This window comes from Macrobrachium nipponense, chromosome 8 (assembly GCF_015104395.2).
Source record: "Macrobrachium nipponense isolate FS-2020 chromosome 8, ASM1510439v2, whole genome shotgun sequence".
In the NCBI taxonomy this organism is placed as follows: Eukaryota; Metazoa; Arthropoda; class Malacostraca; order Decapoda; family Palaemonidae; genus Macrobrachium; species Macrobrachium nipponense.
Window position 1 is genome coordinate 32,389,583 of NC_087203.1, and position 22,483 is coordinate 32,412,065.

The 22,483-nt window shown below is 44.6% G+C and overlaps 1 protein-coding gene across 2 annotated transcripts in view; it reads left to right on the forward strand.

Annotated features, from left to right (window-relative positions):
- LOC135222649 (rho-associated protein kinase 1-like) overlaps positions 1-22,483 on the forward strand; it is a 298,624-nt gene that overhangs the window by 782 nt on the left and 275,359 nt on the right. The window lies entirely within an intron of this gene.

The following is a 22,483-nucleotide window of genomic DNA, read 5'->3' on the forward strand; positions in this document are numbered from 1 at the left end:
CTCCAAGAAGTGTACTGACTTTTTTATATACTAGGCCTAGGTAATGGAAATTCATATAGAGTACTACTAGGTATACTCGGTTTTTTTCCATCTGTCCATCCACCTGTGGTGTTTTTGTATGGTAACACTGCGTCCCGGGCTTTAGGTACTAGTTACGTTCAGCTTACATTCAACGATTATAATCCTAATATCCTATTTCGAACATTAACGGTGTAATTCGCATACACTAAATTATTAGAACACTTTTCAGTTGCAAATGTACGGCCAGATATCCTTTTATTTACCTAAAACTTACGCACAGTGTGACTATCTAAAGCCCGGGACGCAGTGTTACCATACGCAAACACCACAGGCTGGTGGACAGATGGAAAAAAACAGAGTATAGGTACTACAGCGTGTGGGTGTAGATGTGGTGTCTGACCCGCGAGAGAGTAAAAATGGGTCGGCGACAGCCGATTTGTGTTTCTTAGGAGGCAAATAATTATGAATAGGTATAAAAGCATACAAAATATGGTAAATCTAAAGGAGAGCTCCGTCTCTTGTTTGCAGAAGATATATTTTTCCGATGTATTTTTTATTGATTATGATTAAACTGATCATTAATATTGATGGCATCAAGCAATTACACCCTTGTTCCCATCTAACAATCTTGGGGGACCCCAGTGGGAACCGGGTTTTTTGGGTGGGGGGGGGGGGGGGAGCAAGAGAAAAGTGATTTCCAGGGCACTAGCTAACCAAACAAACCACCTAACCTAACCTAGGACGCCGTACCCCTACCTAGGCCTAGCGGGGTGCGACCCTCCCTTGAGGGCACTACCTTCCCTGCACACTTCATGACAATTCCGAAAAATTTGAGCAGCCATTAGGCTAACTGAGAGACAATACTCCAGCATATTTCACACGATAATCAAAATTTATACAGGAAATAGCTTACCTTACAGTGGAGGATAGAGTTCAGCAGCAGCTTTCACAAAGGCGTGAAACCTTCGTAAGGGGTCTTGAATGTGCCATTTGAAATATGCAATGGCTAAATATCGAACAAAATGTTTTTTACGTCGGCCATATTTTGGGACTAAATTCTTGACATCTCTCCACCTCCTCTCTATCGTATCGGTATGGGCACAAGTTTGTGGATCAACAAAATTTACACTGACCTGTAAATGTTTGTAGCCCTCGTTTGCCAGGCAATCGTATGCTTTCCAGCAATCGGAAATGATTGTTGTTCCTGGTTCGATGTACTGTTTAATGACAGCAAGCAAAACCTCAGTGTTTCGTTGTTCAACAGGAACCATAAAGAACTCCCTAGTTTCCCTGCAAATTCCCCCAAATACCCACTGACCCTCTATAATTCTGTGAGACTTGGAGAACCATGTGTTTTTAAATATTGAGACAAAAAAATTACTTTTTTTTTTTTTTTTTTTTTTTTTTTTTTGGACACTACATAAGTTTTATCACACCGAAAGTTTTTTTGTCAAGTCAAGACGGCAGTTTTCCTTACAAGTTGGGCAAATGTGTTCACTCTTGATTAAACCGTTATTTTGAGCAAAAGTTACGAGCATTTCTATTTGCCCATAATAATAGTTTGTGAAATCTCTGTAATTCACATAGCAATTTTCACACTGTTGGGAAACTTTCCTGGGGAACAAAATTGGAGCTTGTAGACGGTCCTGCTAATTCAGCCATGGCGCTAGTGGAAGTAACGCTTAATTGGAGAAAATAGGTGTATTTGCCGAAAAAATTAATGACTTGGTAACATTCAATAATTTCATTGGCTGAAAACACTGTGCTTTCTTTTGTTTCAGAGAAAATTGAAACGGGCTTATTTACGGTTGGATATTGTCTATAATGATGTCAATTTTTGGGTGGAGTTTTTTTCGTGGTGTCATTCGGAAGGTGTGGTTTTCCCATGACAATTTGAGACTGCGCATCACACAAACGAACGAACAGGAGCTCGTTAAAATAGGTGATACGATAGAGACAACAACATGAAGGACTTTGTTTTTTTCTGTAGGTACAAATATTAAAGTTGTGTTTTCTAGACCGATAGGACTTACCGCCACCAATTTCAGTCTTCCTTAGAACATACTTAGTATCTTCTTTCAAGGTACATATAAACACATTTATACTAAAAATCGGCCAGAGCTCTTATTAAGATTTACCCAAAATATGATGTTATACGATATAGGTATACATTGGCTGGAAGCCTGCTGAACGCTCTCTAGGATGGAAGTAAGAACAACGCGATTGTAGGAATACCTATGTACAATGAATTTGCGGATAAAGCGTTGTCCTTACACTATAAGGACCCCACTTTTGACCTGATCTGAAGCATGGTGAAGCTAGGTATGAATACTATTAACAAGGGCTACTACCATGGCTGTGTTCCTGTCAGTTACCGACCGGAATATTTACCACCTTTTGCTCATGTTTTTGTTTGTGTTCTTGTCTTTTGTGTATGTTTATGATATTTTTACCTAGTCTGTTATGTTTTTATGGTCATTTCCAAGCTGATACTAAACACAGCGTCCATTTTGCACATAATTTGGGTGTTAATGAACCAAATGCATAGGAAAACGGCAACTCCTATAGTAGGTCGCCGTGGAATAGTTATATAGTTCTACAAAGGTAGGTTCTTGGGTGAGCCCTAGCCTATGCCTACAAGAAGTTTGTTTGGCAGCCGCTGATTGGTTGGGAGCTGCCTACCTCCCGTTACCAGCCAATCGGCTGTCGCCAAGCAAACGTCCCGTAAGCATAGGCCTCATCCAAGAATCTAATTAAGTGAACCAGCTATAGTCTGTTGAACTATGCACAGTAATTCATTGAGTAAAATATTGGTAGTGTATATCTTAGCTGAGCTTCCCAAAACCTTCCCCCCACTTAACCTAACCTTGGCTGCCATTGACCTCTAATCCCTCCCCCCATTCATCATATAGTAAGTATATCTTGGTTTTGCTGATTAACAGCTCTCCTAGGGCTAGCCTGAAAGATTAGATATTTTTTATGTGGCTACGAACCAATTGGTTACCTCGTAACGGGACCTACAGTATATTGTGGGATTTGAACCACATTATATGTTGAGAAATTAATTTCTAATCACCAGGAATAAATTCCTCCGATTCCATGTTGGCAGGGGGTGTTGGGAATCGGACTCACGACTACCAAATCAGTAGGTGAGCATGTAACCCACTCATCCAACAAGGAACTATTACCTAGCACATCTTATATTTAAGATACTGAAGTTCATCCCAACCTTTCAGTATATACTAGGACCAAGCCCAACTATTACACCAGAGAAAAAAATGAATGTATCACATATGTACAGTACTGTATTTTTGCAAAGTGGTTACAAAACTTAGGGAAGTCAGTTTTACAAAAATTAACATTGGACTTAGAAAATTGAGTTTTTATTGTAGTGTCTTACCGAACAATTATACAGCCGTGATTTCCACGAGCGGCAGGATACTAAATTCAAATTTAGCGCGTAGGCGTCGCCAACACTGGTGGTGATGACGTCATCTCCCTCCACTCGCAGGAGAACCAGGTACAACTGCCCAGGTGAATCCAATTCTTTTCCTGCCGGCGTCCGGTGAACATCGGTGGTCGGTGCGGTTGGATGACTTTGCTTCGCTTTTTTCTTGTGGATTTGATCTTCGGAATTGGTGAAGTACTCTTTTTTGGCGTTGTTGTTATTTTGCTTATTATTTAGGCGTTGCCATGTCGGATTCTAGTCCGTCGGGAGTTAGGTTTTGCATCTCAGGATGTAAAACTAGATTATCCAAGTTAGAGTATGATTCTCACACTAAATGTGTTAAGTGTAGGGGACAGGTTTGTTCAGCAGATCGAACATGTAACGAGTGTAGTGATTGGACTGATTCTCAATGGAAGTTTTTTAGTTCATACTCGGAGAAATTAGCTAAAGACAGAATTAGAAAAGCAGCGCTTAGGGAAAGTAGACTTAGCTCTGCTTCGTCTTGTGATGCATCTGTTCCTTCTGTTTCTCCTCAAATTGTTGTCTCCTTTAACTACACCTCCTATTCCTCCTACTAATCCCACTTCTCCGGCTTCCCGTGTAGTTTCTTCCGACACCATTGCCAGTCTGGAATCGAGGTTAGATCAGAAATTTTCGGTACTAGCGAATACGGTTTTGCAACTTGGTAATTCAGTTAAGACGTTTTTGGAGAAAGCGGCTTCAGGTAAGAGTGTAGTTGAGGGTGCGTCTGTCTGTCCTGACACGTCTCTAGACAAAGGTCACTGTCCAGCTCCCCCGCACCGGGGAGAAGACATACCGGAAGTCCAAGGGAGTCGATCGGGATTTGCCCACAGACAGGCGCCTCTCTTGTTGAGCCTGTTGCGCCTCAACAGGGCTCTGCTAAGCGTTGGAAAGGTGTTGCGGTCAGACGCCTTTCGAATGATTCAAGCGATTCGTCTCCGGTCGCGCGGCGCTCTTGGCGAGATTCGCCCGTTTCGCGTCCCTTAAAGAGGCGTTCAGGCGCCGATTCTTCACCTCCTCCAGTCAAGTGGTATAAGGAGCCTGAGAGTAGGGTTGCGCCTCGGCCATTAGCGGCTCGTTCGTCGCCTCAATCTGTGCCTTTTTTCGGCTCCATCTACTAGTAGAGATTGTGGTTTTAGCGCTGTAGCTAGCAGTTCTAAGGGTGTTTCTTTAGGCGCTTTCTCGTCTGTTACGCCTGATGCGCCTGTTTCGCCTCGAATTTCGGCGGCTCCGAGCGAGGCGCAAGTAGTTTTTCCGCCTCCTGCTGAACATTTAGGCTCTTCCAAGCCTACGTTAACTGTTTTTGATTCATCTCTGGCGCCTTTGCGCAAGCAGTTAGAGATGTTACCCAACTGGATGAATGAGTCCAAGGGTGGTTCGAAACCTTCAGATCCGGTTGTAGTTCCGTCTACTTCTTCGGCGGTATCGGGGAATGAAGAAGTAGAGGAGGAGGATTCACATCACCTCTCGTGTTATTCACGTCTCCTTAGATTTCTTCTGGTATCTTATCCAGATTATTTGAGAAAGCGGCTCCGCGCTCCCCAACTTCGACTTTTTTGATGAGGAGAAACTTCAGACCCTCTCCTCCCAAAACTTGTTCTATCTAAAGCGGTTAGACATTCGTTGAAAGAGACGGAGAAATGGATGTCTATGAAAAGAGACTTAGGGAAGGCTCTTTTTGCTTACCCTCCCTCTAAGTTGCTTAGTAAGAGGTATAGGTTTTATATAACTGGGGAAGCTCCTTCTCTTGGAGTTTCTGCCTCCTCCCAGGGAGACTTCTCCAGTTTAATCGACTCCTCTAGAAGATCTGCTTTCGCCGCAGCGAAAGTTTTCTTGACAGCGCCTGAGTTGGACCATGTTGTAAAGAATCAATTTAAACTTTTGGAAGTCTTTAGCTTCCTTGATTGGACTATTGGCGCTTTAGCGGCCAAGATCGAAGACTGTCCTTCTCTTTCTCAGGAGTTAGCAGAGGATTGGATTGGTGTTCTGTCCTGTGCGGACAAAGCCATTAGGGATGGATGTGATGAGTTAGCTTCGCTCATCGCCTTTGGTACCCTTAAGTAAGGCAACTTTGGTGCTCCTTTGCTTCTAAAAGGGTTACTTCCTAACAGAAGTCTGCTCTCTTGTTTGCTCCTTTTGTGAAAGATAACCTCTTTCCAGACAATGTAGTGTTGTCAATTTCGTCTGCGCCAGATAAGAAATCTACTTCGGATTTACTGGCACAGTCTACTAAGAGACCTAAAGCTCCTTTGGAGACTGTTCCTTCGGTTTCTCCTCTGGCCCAAGCGCCTTTTCGAGGGAGAAAACCCAAGCGCTTCTTTCGGCCGAAGTCGAATTTGCGACCTCAGTCTAAGACCTCGGCCAAGGTTAACAAACCTTCCAAATGAAAGCTCGGTTCTTCATGCACCAGTGGGAGCCAGGCTGGCTCTGTTTTGGGAGGAATGGGAAAACAGAGGAGCAGAAGCCTGGGTAGTGCAAGTACTCAAGTTCGGCTATCGTATTCCTCTCGTTTCACCTCCCTCGCTCTCACCTGTGCCAATTCCATTCCAGGCATACTCTCCGGGCTCAGACAAATTTCTGGCGCTAGCCGCAGAAGTGGAAGCGCTTGTTCTCAAAGAAGCGATAGAACAGATGGAAGGGGATTTTCCTCCAGGCTTTTACAATCGCCTTTTTGTAGTTCCCAAGTCATCAGGGGTCTGGAGGCCAGTTTTGGATGTGAGCGCCCTGAACTTGCATGTCCAGAAAACAAAATTTCATATGGAGACCACTCGGTCGGTTCTGGAGTCCATCAGACAGGGGGATTGGATGGTGTCTCTGGACATGCAAGACGCTTATTTTCATATTCCAATACATCGCGAATCTCGGAAGTACCTGAGGTTCATGTTCGAAGGCAAGGTGTTTCAGTTTCGGGCGCTTTGCTTCGGACTAGCGACCGCTCTCAAGTTTTCACCAGGGTTTCTATCCCGACAGGAAGCTGGTTGCACATATTAGGAGTAAGAATCTCCCTCTATCTGGACGATTGGCTTCTCCGGTCGGAATCAGAGAGTCGGTGCATGAAGGACCTTGGAACAACTCTGGATCTTGCCAGAAAGTTAGGAATTCTGGTTAACAAACAGAAGTCCCAGTTGGTTCCATCTCGGAGCATCCTTTATTTGGGGATGATTCTGAATGCTCAAGTTTTTCGGGCTTTTCTGTCCCCGAAGAGGGTTCAAGGCTGTCTGGAGACAGTTCAGGAGTTCTTGGACAAAAAGGTAAGTTCTGCCAATCAGTGGATGAGGCTCCTGGGCAAATTGACGTCAGTGGAGAAATTTGTGACGTTGGAAAGACTGCACATGAGACCTCTGCAGTTTTTCCTGAGAGCCTCTTGGTGCAGGAAGACACAACCAGACTCGATTACCTTTCCTGTCACAGATCAAATAAAAGAGGAACCAAGGTGGTGGCTCTCTCGAGCAAGGTTGGAAGAAGGGTTAGATTTACGACCCATCCTCCCGAACCTACAGTTCTTTTCCGACGCATCGGACACAGGTTGGGGAGCCCTGGTGGGAAATCAACGGACTTCAGGAGCTTGGTCGGAGAAGAAGTAGTTCCACATAAATGTAAAGGAACTTTTAGCAATTTTCCTGGGGCTCAGACAGTTTCGGAGCTTAGTAGAAGGTCGGGTAGTGGCAGTGCATTCCGACAACTCCACGGCTCTCTCGTACGTGCGGAAACAGGGGGGGGACTCAGTCTTTCTCTCTATACGAAGTAGCCAAGGATCTCCTCCTGTGGTCAAACGAAGCGAAGGTTCAGCTAGTCCCGAGATTTGTTCCGGGAAAGATGAACGTCCTGGCGGACGAGCTAAGTCGTCAACAGCAAGTGTTACCTCTGGAGTGGACTTTGGACAACAAGATTTGTCAGAAACTTTGGCTCCTTTGGGGACGACCGTCAATAGACCTGTTCGCGACATCAAGGAACAACCGTCTTCCTCTCTTTTGTTCTCCAGTCCCAGATCCTCTAGCTTGGTCGGTGGACGCAATGCTGTTGGATTGGTCGGGTCTGGAAGCTTATGCATTCCCTCCGTTCGGTCTAATAAGAGAGGTGCTGAACAAGTTCATGTCGCACAGCAATGTAACACTAACGTTAATCGCTCCCTTTTGGCCCAGGAAAGAGTGGTTCCCGGACCTTCTCCAGTTGTTAGTAGACTTCCCCAGACTTCTTCCTCCAGAGAAGTGGCTTCTCAAACAACCTCACTTCAAGAGGTTCCACCAAAACTTGTCCGCTTTAGCTCTGACAGGGTTCAGACTGTCCGGAATCTTGTCAGAGCGAAAGGGTTTTCAAGAAGAGCTGCAGAAGCTATCGCTCGTTGTAGGAGAGAGTCTTCTAACAAACTCTATCAAAGGAAGTGGAGAATCTTCTGAGAGTGGTGTAGAAGTGCTAAAGTCTCTACTTCTGCGACCTCTTTAACAGAAATAGCAGATTTTCTTCTATTTCTTAGGAACTCTAAGAAACTGGCTCCTTCGACGATCAGAGGATATAGAGCCATGCTCTCTTCGGTTTTTCGACATCGAGGTTTGGATATTTCCTCCAATTCAGATCTGTCGGACCTCATTAGGTCTTTCGAAACCACTAAGCTCCCGCAGGATACAGTGGCTTGGAACTTAGATGTGGTGCTTAAGTTCCTCATGGGGCCACCGTTTGAGCCTTTGAAGTCGGCTTCACTCAGGAACTTGACTAAGAAGGCACTTTTTCTTATTGCACTAGCTTCTGCTAAGCGTGTCAGCGAATTGCACGCTATAGACAAAAGTCGGTTTCTCTCAAGGCAATGCTGTATTTTCGGTATCTTTGACCTTTCTAGCCAAAAATGAGAATCCTTCTAATCCTTGGCCGAGGAGTTTTGTGGTAAGGAACTTATCTGATTTGGTTGGACATGAGGAGGAAGAAAGGCTCTTATGTCCAGTCAGGGCTATTAAGCAGTACCTGTTTGCCACTAAGGGTATTAGAGGACAATCTTCTAAGCTCTGGACCTCGGTTCAAAATCCCTCTCGTCCTCTTTCTAAGAATGCTATATCGTTCTTTATTAGAGAGCTTATCAGGGAAGCTCACTCGCAGTCCGAGAACGATAATCTTTCCGTTCTGAGAGTTAAAGCTCACGAGGTTAGAGCAGTGGCAGCTTCTTTAGCATTCAGAAAGAATTTATCTTTAGCTTCGATTCTTCAGAGCACGTTCTGGAGATCAAATTCGGTTTTTGCGAGTCATTATCTCAAAGAGATAGAAACGGTTTTCGAGAATTGTAAAACGTTAGGTCCGGTGGCGGTTTCTGGCATGGTGTTGGGAGAAACGGCACAGGGGTCGTCACCTCTATGCTAACTTTTCACCTTGAATAGGTTGTCGAGTTCAAGGGAAGCTGGGGGTACTGAGTACCTGGGATACTCACCAGTCTGTTAGGTCAGATTTTACAATGGTTGGGTATATATGTTTTTAAATCTGGTGTTGGTGACAAATGTTTTGTATGATTGAATTTCTGGTCTTAGCCAGGGCAAGGGCAATCTTTGTTGTTACTATCCTCCGTCAGTCAGCCTTGACTCGCTTGAACTTCGGAAGGATTCCACTCCTGTAGAGGCTAACTTTGGTCAAATTCCAATTCCTCTACAATAGTAAGAAGAGCACCGACCAGAGGCAGTAACAGTCTGCTGTAGCTCTCTTACAAGGTAAGGTACAACAGACACCTTGAGTGTTTACTGGTATTGTAATAAATGTAACCATTTAGAAATACTAGTGGTCCACTGAATCCCACCTTCCCATAAATGTGTAATCAGCTGTATAATTGTTCGGTAAGACACTACAATAAAAATGAAATTTTCATTATTAAAATGAAGTTTTTATTGTATACTTACCGAACAATTATGATTATACCCACCCTCCTCCCCTTAGGTGGACGGACGGGCAGAAAGAATTGGATTCACCTGGGCAGTTGTACCTGGTTCTCCCGCGAGTGGAGGGAGATGACGTCATCACCACCAGTGTTGGCGACGCCTACGCGCTAAATTTGAATTTAGTATCCTGCCGCTTGTGGAAATCACGGCTGTGTAATTGTTCGGTAAGTATACAATAAAACTTCATTTTAATAATGAAAATTTCATTTTTGTATATTTAACCTACCAAGTAATTGCATAGCTAAAAGTTTTTAGTATCGGCAGCAAAAAATTTTAAATTCATGGTAGCAGTGCTTTTGTTTTTAGTGTAGGTAACTAACCCCACCCACTTTTGGGAAAGAGAGGAACAATTGAGCAGAATAAACTTTTGTTTCTGACGGCTTTCGACGATAGTTGTGAGCAGCAGTGACTTGAAATTTCAGCGATTTAGATATGTAGGATTGATTTCTTAGAAAGACTGCTTTTTAAGTCGTTAGTTTACAGTATGTCTTACATAAGTTCGACACATGTTCTCTATTGCAGTCCAGGCTGCAAGACTAGACTAACTTGAGTGAAGTATGATTTGCACACTGTGTACATCTTGCAAGGGTCAAGTATGTTCAGTTAGTTTGTCTTGTAATGAGTGCAAGGATTGGGGACTTAAAGATTGGAAAGTTTTAAGGGTCCCATACACTAAGGATTGTCGTTATCGACAAACACACACTATTCAGACAGTATGAACGTACTACTCATTGATAACAGTCTGAACAAAGATTTTGTCACAGGAAGACATGGCTTCATCTCTCTAGAAGAGACATGTGCAATAGCTTTACATCGGCAGACAAACATACATTGAACAACCTGTGTATGACAGACATAAGTTGCAAGCCAGCAACCTGGTCGTGACAGATTCAGCTGAGATCATTCAGACCATGAAACTCGGCCCACTTTTGCATTCAGACAAGCCCATAATACAATGTTGATTGCAAACAATACAGACAATCGTTCATACAGTCGTTCAGTGTATGGAGCCCTTTAGATTCTCATCTGAATAAGCCAGAGAAAGACAGAAGGAGAAAAGTGACGGCTAGGAGTGACAAAAGTTTAGCTAGTCAGGAATATACTGAATCTTCTGTTGGTGTGCTAGTGGTCTATCTCAGCTTTATCCCTCATTAATAATTCTGCCTCTATTCCACTGGATCTTGGACCCAGCTCCCACACTCCTGAACCCAATGCCATTGCCGTTCTTGAAAGTAAGTTTAACCTCAAGTTCGACATGTTAAAGAACATAGTAACTCAGATTGGGGCTTCTGTGAGAGCTTTTATACTAAATAAGTGTTGTGAGGGAAAGTAAAGTGTTGGTGGAGGATCTGGCCACTTAGCCTGCCGATCCCCTAGGCAAAGATCCCTAGCATACTCCTACACTGGGAGAAGCTATACTGGAAGCCCAAGAGAGGTAAGTGGGGTCTGCCCCCTGGAGTAGTCAGCTCCTCCGTCACACCTGGTGTAAGCTCCCAGGTAGCGATGGATAGCCTGTGGAAAGGCTTATTCCAGGAAGCAAACCACTTTTCTTCTAGTTCAGAGGATTTAAGTCCGGAACAGAGGCGCCATTGGTGCAACAGTGGCAAGTAGAGGCTGCTGAAAGGTCAGCAACAGAAGTGTCGTGCACTCCTCGGGTGCCTTGTAAAAGAGTGAAAGAGGCTGTTCCCTCATGCAGCTTTTGGAACAGCCCAGAAAGTTTTCGAATGAACATTCAGATGAACGTCAAGTGCTATAGTATTTCCAAACCTTCTTGCCGTTTTGGGCAGGTCAAGTTGGGAGTGGCGCTGCCAAATCAAACTTTCTCAATCAATTTATTTAGTACATTGGTACCTCGAGATACGAAAGGCTCAACTTGCGAAAAACTCGAGATACGAAAGCAAATACAAAGATTTTTGTGGCTCTACATACGAAAATTATTCAAGATACGAAAGGTTGTTGCTGTAAAGTTCAAGATTTGCCCGGACCACTGATAACAATTTTAAAACTTGCGCGCCGCCAACTGAGTAGACTCGCCACAATCCTCCCGCTCTCCCATTGGTTCCTGATGCTAGTCACCGCCATAAGATCCTTCTCTTCTATTGGTCAGTATCTCTCCCATCGTGCATCTATGTAGCGGCATGCTTCTTCGGCCACTTCGCGGCATCATCGGTATCATAAGCACGCAGAATTCGTTTGTTCTATACGATTTTGTTTATTAAGGGGCCGGCCGGAACCCCTATATATGGGGGTATAGGGCGAAAAATGCAGTCATGAAAAAATTCATGGAGCTTCATATGGCAATTGAGAATACGTATACGAAATATTTCGTCAAAATTCCTCGTACTTTCGTGGTTACAGGGTAATTAATAAACATAACTCAATAAGCCTAAAACATTCATCCGTACAAGAAAATGCAATATTTCTTCTGTTATCGTAAATTTTGATAATTATTGTCAAAGAAATTGTAAGAAATGGCATCTGTAGAGATTCCGTGGGTCGCAGAGGGGAGTACCAAGTTCAACCTTGATCAGTGTGAGCACAGATTTCAAGTCATCTACACGTTCGAGTTTCACCTCTGACATTCGCTTGCTTTTACATATGTTTATCTGTTTCGGCAAGAATTTCATCATGCCAATGAGGAAAAGACAAGGAAAACATCTCGCTAACATAAAGACGAAGAAAATTCGCTCCAATATGATTACAGAATTTCATAATATATGCGATATTAGCGTAGTTAGGGAAGAGCGAGAGAGGGAGGGTTGCGTAGTAAGTACAGTAAACGTCCCCGTCTTGCGTGAAGCACACGTCACACTGTCCCCCAGGCTACGATCTTTGAGCAAAGGGATCTTAATTTGTGATAAATCACATAGTTTTGGTTTATTAATACCCAAAAAGGGAATATGAAATTCATAATAATCATGATTTATTAACATTGTCTTTGTAAAAAGAGAGTACAACTTCGAATTTCACCTCTTGACATTCTCTTGCATTTGTTTGTTTATTTTTGTTTCGGCAAGAATTTCATCATGCCAAAACGGAAAATACTAGGAAAACATCCAGCTAACATACAGAAGAAGAAAATTTGCTGTAATAAGCCGAGTTAGTGAAGGAGAGAGAGAGAGAGTTGCGTAGGAAGGAGTGCCCCGTCTTGCCTGACGCAGTGCCGCAAGCTACGATATATGAGCAAAGGGATCATCATTTATGATTAAATTAAGATAAATTAAATAGTTTTGGTTTATTAATACACTAAAAAGAAATATACAATATACATTCATAATAATCATTATTTATTAACATTGTCATTACAAAAATACGAAGAAAAACTTTGAACACCCGTATCTCAAAACTATAGTTATTGACCTTCAAAATCTATCTTCTCACTTAGTTTTAAAGCTATAACATTGGAATTTGATATATAACTCAGAAAGACAATATAGAAAGACAATATAGAACAATCAAATGAAGCCCGTTTTTCCCATTTTTGTTTAGTCTTTTTTTTTATAAATTTTGTTTTCATACAATCAACTTACCTGTCAGATATATACATAGCTAAGACTCCGTCGTCCCCGACAGAAATTCAAATTTCGCGCCACTCACTACAGGTAGGTCAGGTGATCTACCGGCCTGCCCTGGGCGGCAGGACTAGGAACCATTCCCGTTTTCTACTCATATATTTTCTGTCGCCGGTGGTATCAACATCTTTGCTGCCACCTTCTGACTGGAATTTGCTTTTTTCTAGACAATTGATCATCTTTTGTGGACTTTTGGTGACGTACCTGGATCATTGTTTTGGCATTCGCTCTACTGTGGACTGGATTTGGACTTGCTTTTGATTTTTCTTCAAGAATGTCTGATTCAAGTGGTTGTGTGAGAGTGTGTGTGAATGTAGGCTGCAAGGTGAGGATACCGAAGGCTTCGGTTGATCCTCACACTGTATGTCGCAAATGTAGAGGTTTTGATTGTTCTATTTCTAACACCTGTCATGAGTGTGAGAGGTTGAATGTTGAGGAATGGAAGACTCAAACTTCTTACTTGAAGAAGTTAGAAAGGGATAGAGTCAGAAGGGCTGCATCTAAGATTGCGGGTAGTAGTACAAGGCCTATTGAGCCTTTTAATGATTCTAACTCTTCCCTTAACTATGCATTTGATTCTAATTCTGTATCAGGGCCCTCACTGGCTTTACATTCAGATTCGGCCTCGGAAATTGCTGAACTGAAAGCTACTCTTCACAGGATGAAATCCAAAATGGCTGCCATGAAAGGTAAGGATTGTGAAAGTGATTATAGTGAAGTGAGTGTCCCCAGTGTTGTGGAGGGGGCGTCTGACCGTCTCTGCGACGCTCCCAGGCCTAGACCTCTTCCAAGCTCCCAAGCCCAGAGGAGAAGGAAAGTCGAAAGCCGTACGGAGGTTGTGGAGAATTCCCCCAGGTCAGGCGTCCCCTTCAGCAGGCTCTGTAAATAGACAGACTGCTCAGGGCCGCTATAGGAAAAGCGTCCTCAGAGAGTGCTTCTCTTCGTCCGCTTCTCCCTCTCCTAAACGAGGGTGGAAGGATTCGGACTTGTCCAGGCCCCTGAAAAGGCACTGGAAAGATCCTGTGTTGGATTCTAGCCCCGAACGCTTTTCGGAAGAAGCGCCTCCTTCGATCAAGAAGGCTAAGAGGGTTTTGACGTCCCATGGTTTGGACAAAACTCCTTCGAGGTCTCCCTCTCCCGTTCAAGAAGACACCGGAGAAGCTTCCAAGAGGATCATTTTGGCTGTACAAGAACAGTTATCCGCCTTGGTAGGAGTCCTTTCGAAGGATCCCCCTCGTAAGAAAGACGTGAGACTTCCTGTCAAGAAGACTCGTCTTCCTTCTCCCGCCAGGAGTGAGGCTCCTGTGGGACGTGAGGCGTTTGAGATCTACTCTGATAGACTCTTTGGACGATTTTGAATCGCCAGACAAGCGCGAAGCGCCAGTCAAGCGCGAGGTTTCCTACAGACGAGAAGCGTCTTTTAGGATTAAAGCGCCAGACAAGCGAGAAACGCTTTACAGGCGCGAGGATATTTCCAGACGGGATACGTCTGCCAGACCAGCAACGTCAGCCGAGCGCGAGGAAGCAGCCAGGCGCGAGGATTCAGCCAGGCGCGAGGCGCCAGACAAGCTTCATCCATACAAGGATTTGGCACCAGAAAGGCGCGAGGCGTCAGTCAGGCGCGAGAGTTTAGAGAGGCGCGAGGCATCAGTCAGGCGTGAGGCGCCAGCCAAGCGCGAGGAGTCAGCCAGGCGCGAGGAGCCAGCCAAGCAGAGGAGCGCTATACACTCTCTTAGCCCCTCTCCTATTAGGAGTTTGTCTCCCGTAGAGAGAGTTATTGGGCAGGAAGACCCGGAACGGGAAGTGACTTCTCCGTCTGATCCGATATTGGAAGAGGACTCAGAAGACGAGGGACTCACGGCAGAGAAGGGCTGTCTAACTACAAAAGGTTTTGGACAGCTCCTCCTCCTCCAGGAATAATGGAGATGCATTGATCCCTGCCGCTCCTCCTTCACCTCGTTCACTTTTTTCATGCTCTAAGACGCCGAAGTCGTCGGCTTTCTTGAAGATGAGGCCGACGATTTCTATGAAGAGAGCTCTTCAGTCTCTGGATAGCTGGATGCTAACCAAGAAGGAGCTAGTCAGGACGGTGTTTTGCATGCCTCCCGCTAGACTTACGGGCAAGAGAGGTATTTGGTACCAGACTGGGGAGAATATGGGACCTCACTCTCCCATCTTCGGCGGAAGCTGACTTTTGCCAGTCTGGTAGATGCATCCAGGAGACATAGCCTTCATACTGCGAAGATTACTTGGGGTCTTTCAGAGTTGGATCATCTCCTCGAGGGACTTTTTCACATTTTAGAAGTCTTCAACTTCCTAGATTGGTCCCTTGGGGTATGTCCAAAGAAGGCTCATGCCTCAGAAGGACTAGATCCGGACGTACTCCTTGCAATTTTGTCCTGTATTGACAAGGCGGTACAGGATGGCTCAGGAGAAGTTTCTTCCTTATTTGGAGCAGGTCTCTTGAAGAAGAGATCTGTTTTTTTTAGCGCTTTCTTGACGAAAGCGGTATCCCATTCGCAAAGGGCAGCCTTGTTATTCGCTCCCAGGTCTGACTTTCTGTTCCCTTCGCAGTTGGTGAGGGACATTTCCCGTTCTCTGACGGAGAAAGCAACACAGGATCTTCTCCTGCAATCTTCCAGGAAGAAGAGACCAGTGATGGTGGGAGACAAGAAGGTGTGTCTACGCCTGTTCGGCCCTTTCGAGGAGGCCCTCCCGCTAGAGTTACCGCTAAAGAAAAACGACCGAGAAGAGAGGTAGAGCCTCTTTCCGTCCCTTTAAAAGGGAAAGTGAAGTGGCGCTCCTCCAAACACCAGTAGGTGCCAGACTCCGGGGATTTGCGGAAGCCTGGACTCTCATAGATACAGACGCTTGGTCTATGTCTGTTCTACAGAAGGGATACCTCATTCCTTTCCTGGACAATCCTCCCCTGACGTCAACTCCGTGGGAATTGTCCGCCAATTACAAGGCCTGTGTTGAAAGATACTCTTCAACAAATGGTGGATCAGATGTGGGACAAGAAAGCTATAGAGCTAGTGCTGGATCAAAGCTCCCCAGGGTTTTACAATAGTCTTTTCTTGGTTGCGAAAGCCTCGGGGGGGCTGGAGACCAGTTCTGGATGTCAGCGCTCTGAACAAGTTTGTTCAGAAACAGAAGTTTCTCCATGGAGACCTCTGCATCAGTCCTTGCGGCTCTTCGCCAAGGGGATTGGATGGTGTCTCTGGATCTCCAGGACGCCTATTTTCACGTCCCGATCCTCCTTCGTCGAAGAAGTACCTCCGTTTCATGACGGGGGGAAGGATCTTCCAATTCAGAGCCTTGTGTTTTCGGCCTGTCTACGGCGCCTCAGGTTTTCACGAGCCTTATGAAAAATGTGGCGAGATGGCTTCACCTGAAAGGAATCGGTATATCTCTGTACCTAGACGACTGGCTCATCAGAGCAAAGTCAGAGAAACAGTGTTTGGAGGACCTGACTGTGACACTAAACCTGATAAAGACCTTAGGATTACTCGTGAACCTCGAGAAGTTCCAACTGATCCCCAGCCAGAACTTGGTCCTATCTGGGGATTTCGGGAATGGATTCTCGGGGTTTTCGAGTATTTTCCTTCTCAAGAGAGACTAACGAGAGGTTTAGAAAAAGTCTCTCCTCTTTCCTAAGGAAGGAAACGTACTTCGGCGACGGAATGGTTGAGCCTATTAGGGACTCTTTCCTCGCTCGAACAGTTCTTTCCTCTAGGAAGACTTCATCTCGTCCGCTTCAGTTCTTCCTCAGAAGATCGTGGAACATGAAGACAGGGCTTCTCTCGGACAGTTTTCCCATTCCAGTTCTGATGAAACGCCATTTAGAATGGTGGTTACTCCCACTGAAGGAAAACAAGGGTACTTCCCTAGAAACACAGAACCCAAACCTTGTATTGTTTTCCGACGCGTCGGAAAAAGGTTGGGGAGCAACCTTGGGAAAGAGAGAGGTGTCAGGCACTTGGAATGCTCTTTAAGTGTCCTGGCACATAAACTGCAAAGAGCTGTTTGCCGTACACCTAGCCCTAAAGAGCTTCGAACCTTTAGTGAAGAACAAAATAGTACAAGTGAATGCGGACAATACAACCGCCCTTGCATACATTCGGAAGCAAGGAGGTACTCACTCGTATGCCCTTTACGAGCTCGCAAGAGACCTGCTGTTGTGGACATCGCAAAGGAACATCTCTCTGTTGACGAGGTTTGTTCAGGGAGTAAGGAACGTGAGAGCAGACAGGCTGAGCAGGAGGAACCAGGTCCTTCATACCGAATGGACCCTCCACTCAGACGTTTGCCGGAATCTCTGGTCTCTTTGGGGGACTCCTCATGTCGACCTCTTTGCCACGTTCCTCTCAAAAAGACTGGAAGTCTTCTGTTCAGTATAGAAGACCCCAGAGCTCTAACAGTAGACGCCTTCCTGCTAGATTGGTCTCATGTAGACGTTTACGCATTTCCCCCATTCAAGATTCTGGGGCAAGTGCTCAGGAAGTTTGTGACTTCAAAGGGGACAAAAATGACCCTGATAGCCCCCTTTTGGCCAGCTCAAGAGTGGTTCCCAGAGGTGCTGGAGTGGATGGTAGGAACTTCCCCAGATCCCTTCCACAAAGGAAGGATCTTCTCAGACAACCACACTTCGAGAGGTTTCATCAAACCTCCCCGCTCTCGCTCTGACTGCCTTTCGACAATCGAAAGACTTGTCAGAGCGAGAGGCTTTTCTAGCAAAGCAGCAAGCTCGATCGCTAGAGCCCGGAGAACTTCCACTATCCGTGTTTTACCAATCGAAGTGGGAAGTTTTTAGAAGGTGGTGTAAGTTGAAGAAGTTGTCCTCCTCCAGTACCTCTGTAAACAGAAATCGCTGATTTTCTGTTATTTTTGAGAGAAGAATCGCGTCTCTCCGTAGCCACGATAAAGGGCTATAGGAGTATGCTATCGGCCGTCTTTAGGAATGAGGCCTAGATTTGGGAAACGATAAAGATCTACATGATCTGATTAGATCTTTTGAGACCAAGAAGTCTAACATTACTTCTCCCCTTAACTGGAATCTAGACGTGGTGCTTAAGTTCTTGTCATCAGAGAGATTTGAACCCCTGCACTTGGCCTCGTTTCGTGACATAACGAGAAAATGTTTATTTCTTTTGTCACTGGCGACGGCGAAAAGAGTTAGTGAGCTGCACGCCCTTAGTGATAAAGTGGGTTTCAATCTAGATTCAGCCATCTGTTCCTTCAAAGAATTATTCTTGGCGAAGAATGAAAATCCTTCGAATCCCTGGCCGAGAAACTTCAAAGTAAAAGGCTTATCGGGTCTCGTCGGCAGGGAACCGGAGAGGTCTCTTTGCCCAGTAAGGGCGTTTAAAGTTTTACTTACAGAAAAGAAACAGTTGGGAGGTTCTAGACAAGGTCTTTGGTGCTTGGTGAAGGATCCATCAAGACCTATGTCTAAGAATGCTTTAGCCTTTTTTGTCAGGAACGTCATTACGGACGCTCATAAGGCTTGCACGGATGTTTTCTTTCAAACTCCTGAGAGTAAGAGCTCATGAAGTGAGAGCAGTGGCTACATCTCTTTCTTTTCAGAGAAATATGTCACTTAAGAATATCTTGGAAGCGACATATTGGAGATGTAATTCTGTGTTTGCTTCTCACTCTTTGAAAGGAACGTTCGTGGTGACCTATGAAAAATGTTTTTCTTTAGGTCCTTTTGTGTCTGCGGGCACAATCCTGGGTACAGGAGCTAACACCAATCCTTAATTACTACATAAGTCTAATAGATATGTTCTAGACTTTCTGCTGAACAAGTGCAGATGCCGCCCCCCCCCCCACAAGGCGGCCAGTTCAACTTCCGTTCAGTAAGGAACTCTTGTGATATCTTTTATTAGATGAGTATCATAAATTTTTTTTTGGAAAATTATTGTGTGCGTGTGCAATTTGGTTTGAGTTACGGTTGTTGCGAAGAGTTTGGGGATAACTCGGAGCAATTTTTAATACTAACATGGTGGTTAGGATCAGGTGGTCGGGATTGGTTGTGTGCTCCTTAATAAGGTGTGTTGTCATATAAGTGGATCAGCACCCATTGACAAAGTCCTTTCAGGCTCTGCCGAGTAAGTGGATAAGACCCCTTCGGCAGACCCACAAGAATTCTTGGCCATAGATCACATATCTCGCTAAAGTTTCTTGAGGTGATGCAGACTAACGGGGCAAAACACCCCACGAAGTCTACCACCTATCAGGTAGGAACCAAGGTTTTTATTTATACCTACAACATATGTTGTTTACCTGTCTATTCCAGAAGTAGCTGTCTCTTACCCTCCACCGAAGGGTGCCAATCAGCTATGTATATATCTGACAGGTAAGTTGATTGTATGAAAATGATATTGTTATAATACAATAAAGTTTCATACATACTTACCTGGCAGATATATACGATTAGGGCCCACCCAGCCTCCCCGCAAGGAGACAGGGGGAAGAGAAAATATATGAGTAGAAAATGGGAATGGTTCCTAGTCCTGCCGCCCAGGGCAGGCCGGTAGATCACCTGACCTACCTGTAGCGAGTGGCGCGAAATTTGAATTTCTGTCGGGGACGACGGAGTCTTAGCTATGTATATATCTGCCAGGTAAGTATGTATGAAACTTTATTATATTATAACAATATCATTTTCCTAATTTATAAGGTTTATTTTTTTTACCATAATGAAAAATTCATATCTAGCAAAAAAAAAGGGATTTTGACGTAGGAAAAATCTATTTCTGGGCGAGGAAGCCGAGTCGCCCAGTGAAATATGTCTCCTTTAGCACTATTTCTAGTAAAATATTGCTATAATACCAGAGAACTGCTAAATTGGACATGTCAGAAACCTCTGACTCGCTCACCTATATAAAAGGTGTCGGTATAAAACTGGGGCGAGTGTTAAACACTACCACAGCAACCCCTCCAATTAGCCTTTTCCTCATCAAAAGACCCTAAATACAGGGAGCCGACCCATAGGTCACACCCAGCTACCCCGTTGAAGGCGTCTGTGACGTCATACTTAACGATAGCCTCATTGTGTTCGCACGCTTGTTTTAAGCTATCTGTTCTTTTTTCATTGTTTCATATTATTTATCGTTATGGATCGTCAATCTGCCTCTTCACCCAAGTTAAGTACTGGTTCAGCTTTTTTCAATATTTAGGGAGTGAATTTGCCTTTCGTTTTGCCTTTATTTAGGGTTTTGTTAGGTGTCACTTTACCGTAGCGGGCGACGGTGAGTCGCCATTACGCATACCCTTGTTTTGTTCCAGTTTCGAGTGGGCTTCCTTCCTGCTCGTAACATGTGATTTTTCAGTACATAATTTTATTTATGTTTCTTTGGATGGCGGGTTTTTTTTTTGTCGATTCCTGTTTTCGTTTATGTTTTTTTGTTATTTTCATTATTTTCATGTTTTTCACGGGGGTCTGCATTCGAGCACGTTTCTTTGTTACGTGCTTCCCCGTATATCCACCCTTATCCCTTTTTCATTTTAAGTTTGGTATATTTCATTCAGATAGTTTTCCCTTTTTTCTTTTCGTCCGCTTGCCGTTTCTTTATCGTTTTTCAGTTGGCAAGTAGAATTTCCCCCCCTTTTTGCGGCCATCGTTACTGAGTGGCCTTCATAGCGGTTTTTATATTTTTACGAGATTTTATTTTCATTTCCCCTCCCCCCCCCCCCCCCCCCCCCCCCCCCCCCCCCCCCCCCCCCCTGTGTTAAAGCATGATTTTCTTTTAGCTTTAAGTAATTGATTTTATTTTGTCTATGTATATGTTGGATGTTAGGACGGTTAGCCTACATAGGCTATGCCTGCGTTTTCCTCGTGATCCTTTATTTGCGGGGATACGCTGGTCACGTGATCGTCACCCCACCAGCCCTCCCTCCCTCCCCTCTTCACGTGGGGCCCCCAGTAGTTGGGTGCTCCTCTCGCTCAGGTTGTCGCTGGACAACCGGTCCCACCATGCGGAGGGGGGGGGGGGGTGCAGAGGGTCCTCCAGGGTGCCATAAGGTTGGTGGGTGTCGCTTCTCAGCCGGCCGCCTCCGGGGTTTGATGGTTGCTCTGCGTATTCAGACTCGGTTTGCATGGATTTGTTGCGCTTTGCTTCTTTCAGCTCTCGGAGCTTACATCCATCCGCCTTAAACATTCCCTCCCCGCATAAGGCGGGTTTAGATTCCGGCTTCTCCGGTAGTCATTGAGGGCTATGTTTACGGAAGTTTCTCTTCCGTGGGCGGAGATATTATATTTGTTATTTTAGTTATCATTTCTTATTTTTATTTTTATTTTTATTTTCTTTTCGTTTTACCACGGAACTTTCGAGTTCATGAGGCCGTCCCGGGGTGCTTCGGGTACTCCCCCCCCCCCCCCCCACCCCCCCCCCCCCCCCCCCCCCCCCGTCATACAGTACCGGTGGTTTTTATTTCTTACATAGTCCCCGGACGTAAATATATGAATATATAGATATATTCTATATTTTTTTTCAGTCCGGAATGCTCCGGCATATTTCATTATTATCATAATTATCCTAATAAGTTTGGGCAATGGTTCTTATATATTATTGCACTTACAGGCCACTCAGTGTCTGGTTGCCGGCTGCAATGCTACTCTGCAAGATCTGTGTGGCCATGATGTTTGCCGGAGCCATGCCTCATGCGCAGTGTTGCTTACTGATTCCGTGGTCTGGTATCACGAAAACTGCTTTGCATGCTACGACTTGGTACAACAGGTTACCTCTTCGGTAAGTTACCGGAAAAAAACTCCTCATTTGATTGGAGGTCTACATCAGGTCTGTATATGGTAGTAATCCCAGGTCTAAACAATATTTAAATTATCAAGGGAGGACGATAGAATTTTGAAAAAATGGTTATTTTGTTCAGGATAAATAATCGCCCTGACGTCACAAAACCGAAGGTCAGAGGCGAAAATATCATATGCGGTTTTGGAGATGTCCCAAGTTTACCTTATTAAGTGGTATGAATATCAAAGTCCTGTCCTTAAAGAATGGCATTAGCCGGCCGGCCCCCTTAACGTAAATTCGTTAGTGATTTGGTTGTAGTATACTTTATCATGTTGTGTGAGAACTTTACTACATATGTATACTACGTAACATAATTACGTACAGTATACAGGCAGTCCCCGGGTTACGACGGGGGTTCCGTTCTTAAGACGCATTGTAACCCGAAAATTGTCGTAAGCCGGAACTACGTTCTTGAAAACATGTCCACAGGGAAAATTTCACTAATTTGCAATTTTTCTTAGGGCCGTATCTCTAAAATCATCACTAATTTACTTTTTTCATGTGCAACACTGTGTATTCACAAACTTATGTATATTTTCATTAAAATACAAGAGAGAGAGAGAGAGAGAGAGAGAGAGAGAGAGAGAGAGAGAGAGAGAGAGAGAGAGAGAGAGAGAGAAGAGAGAGATAACTCCTTACGTTTCAATAGATTGAAATGGAACGTCTGTAGGCAACTTTTTCCCCCTCCCATTAAAT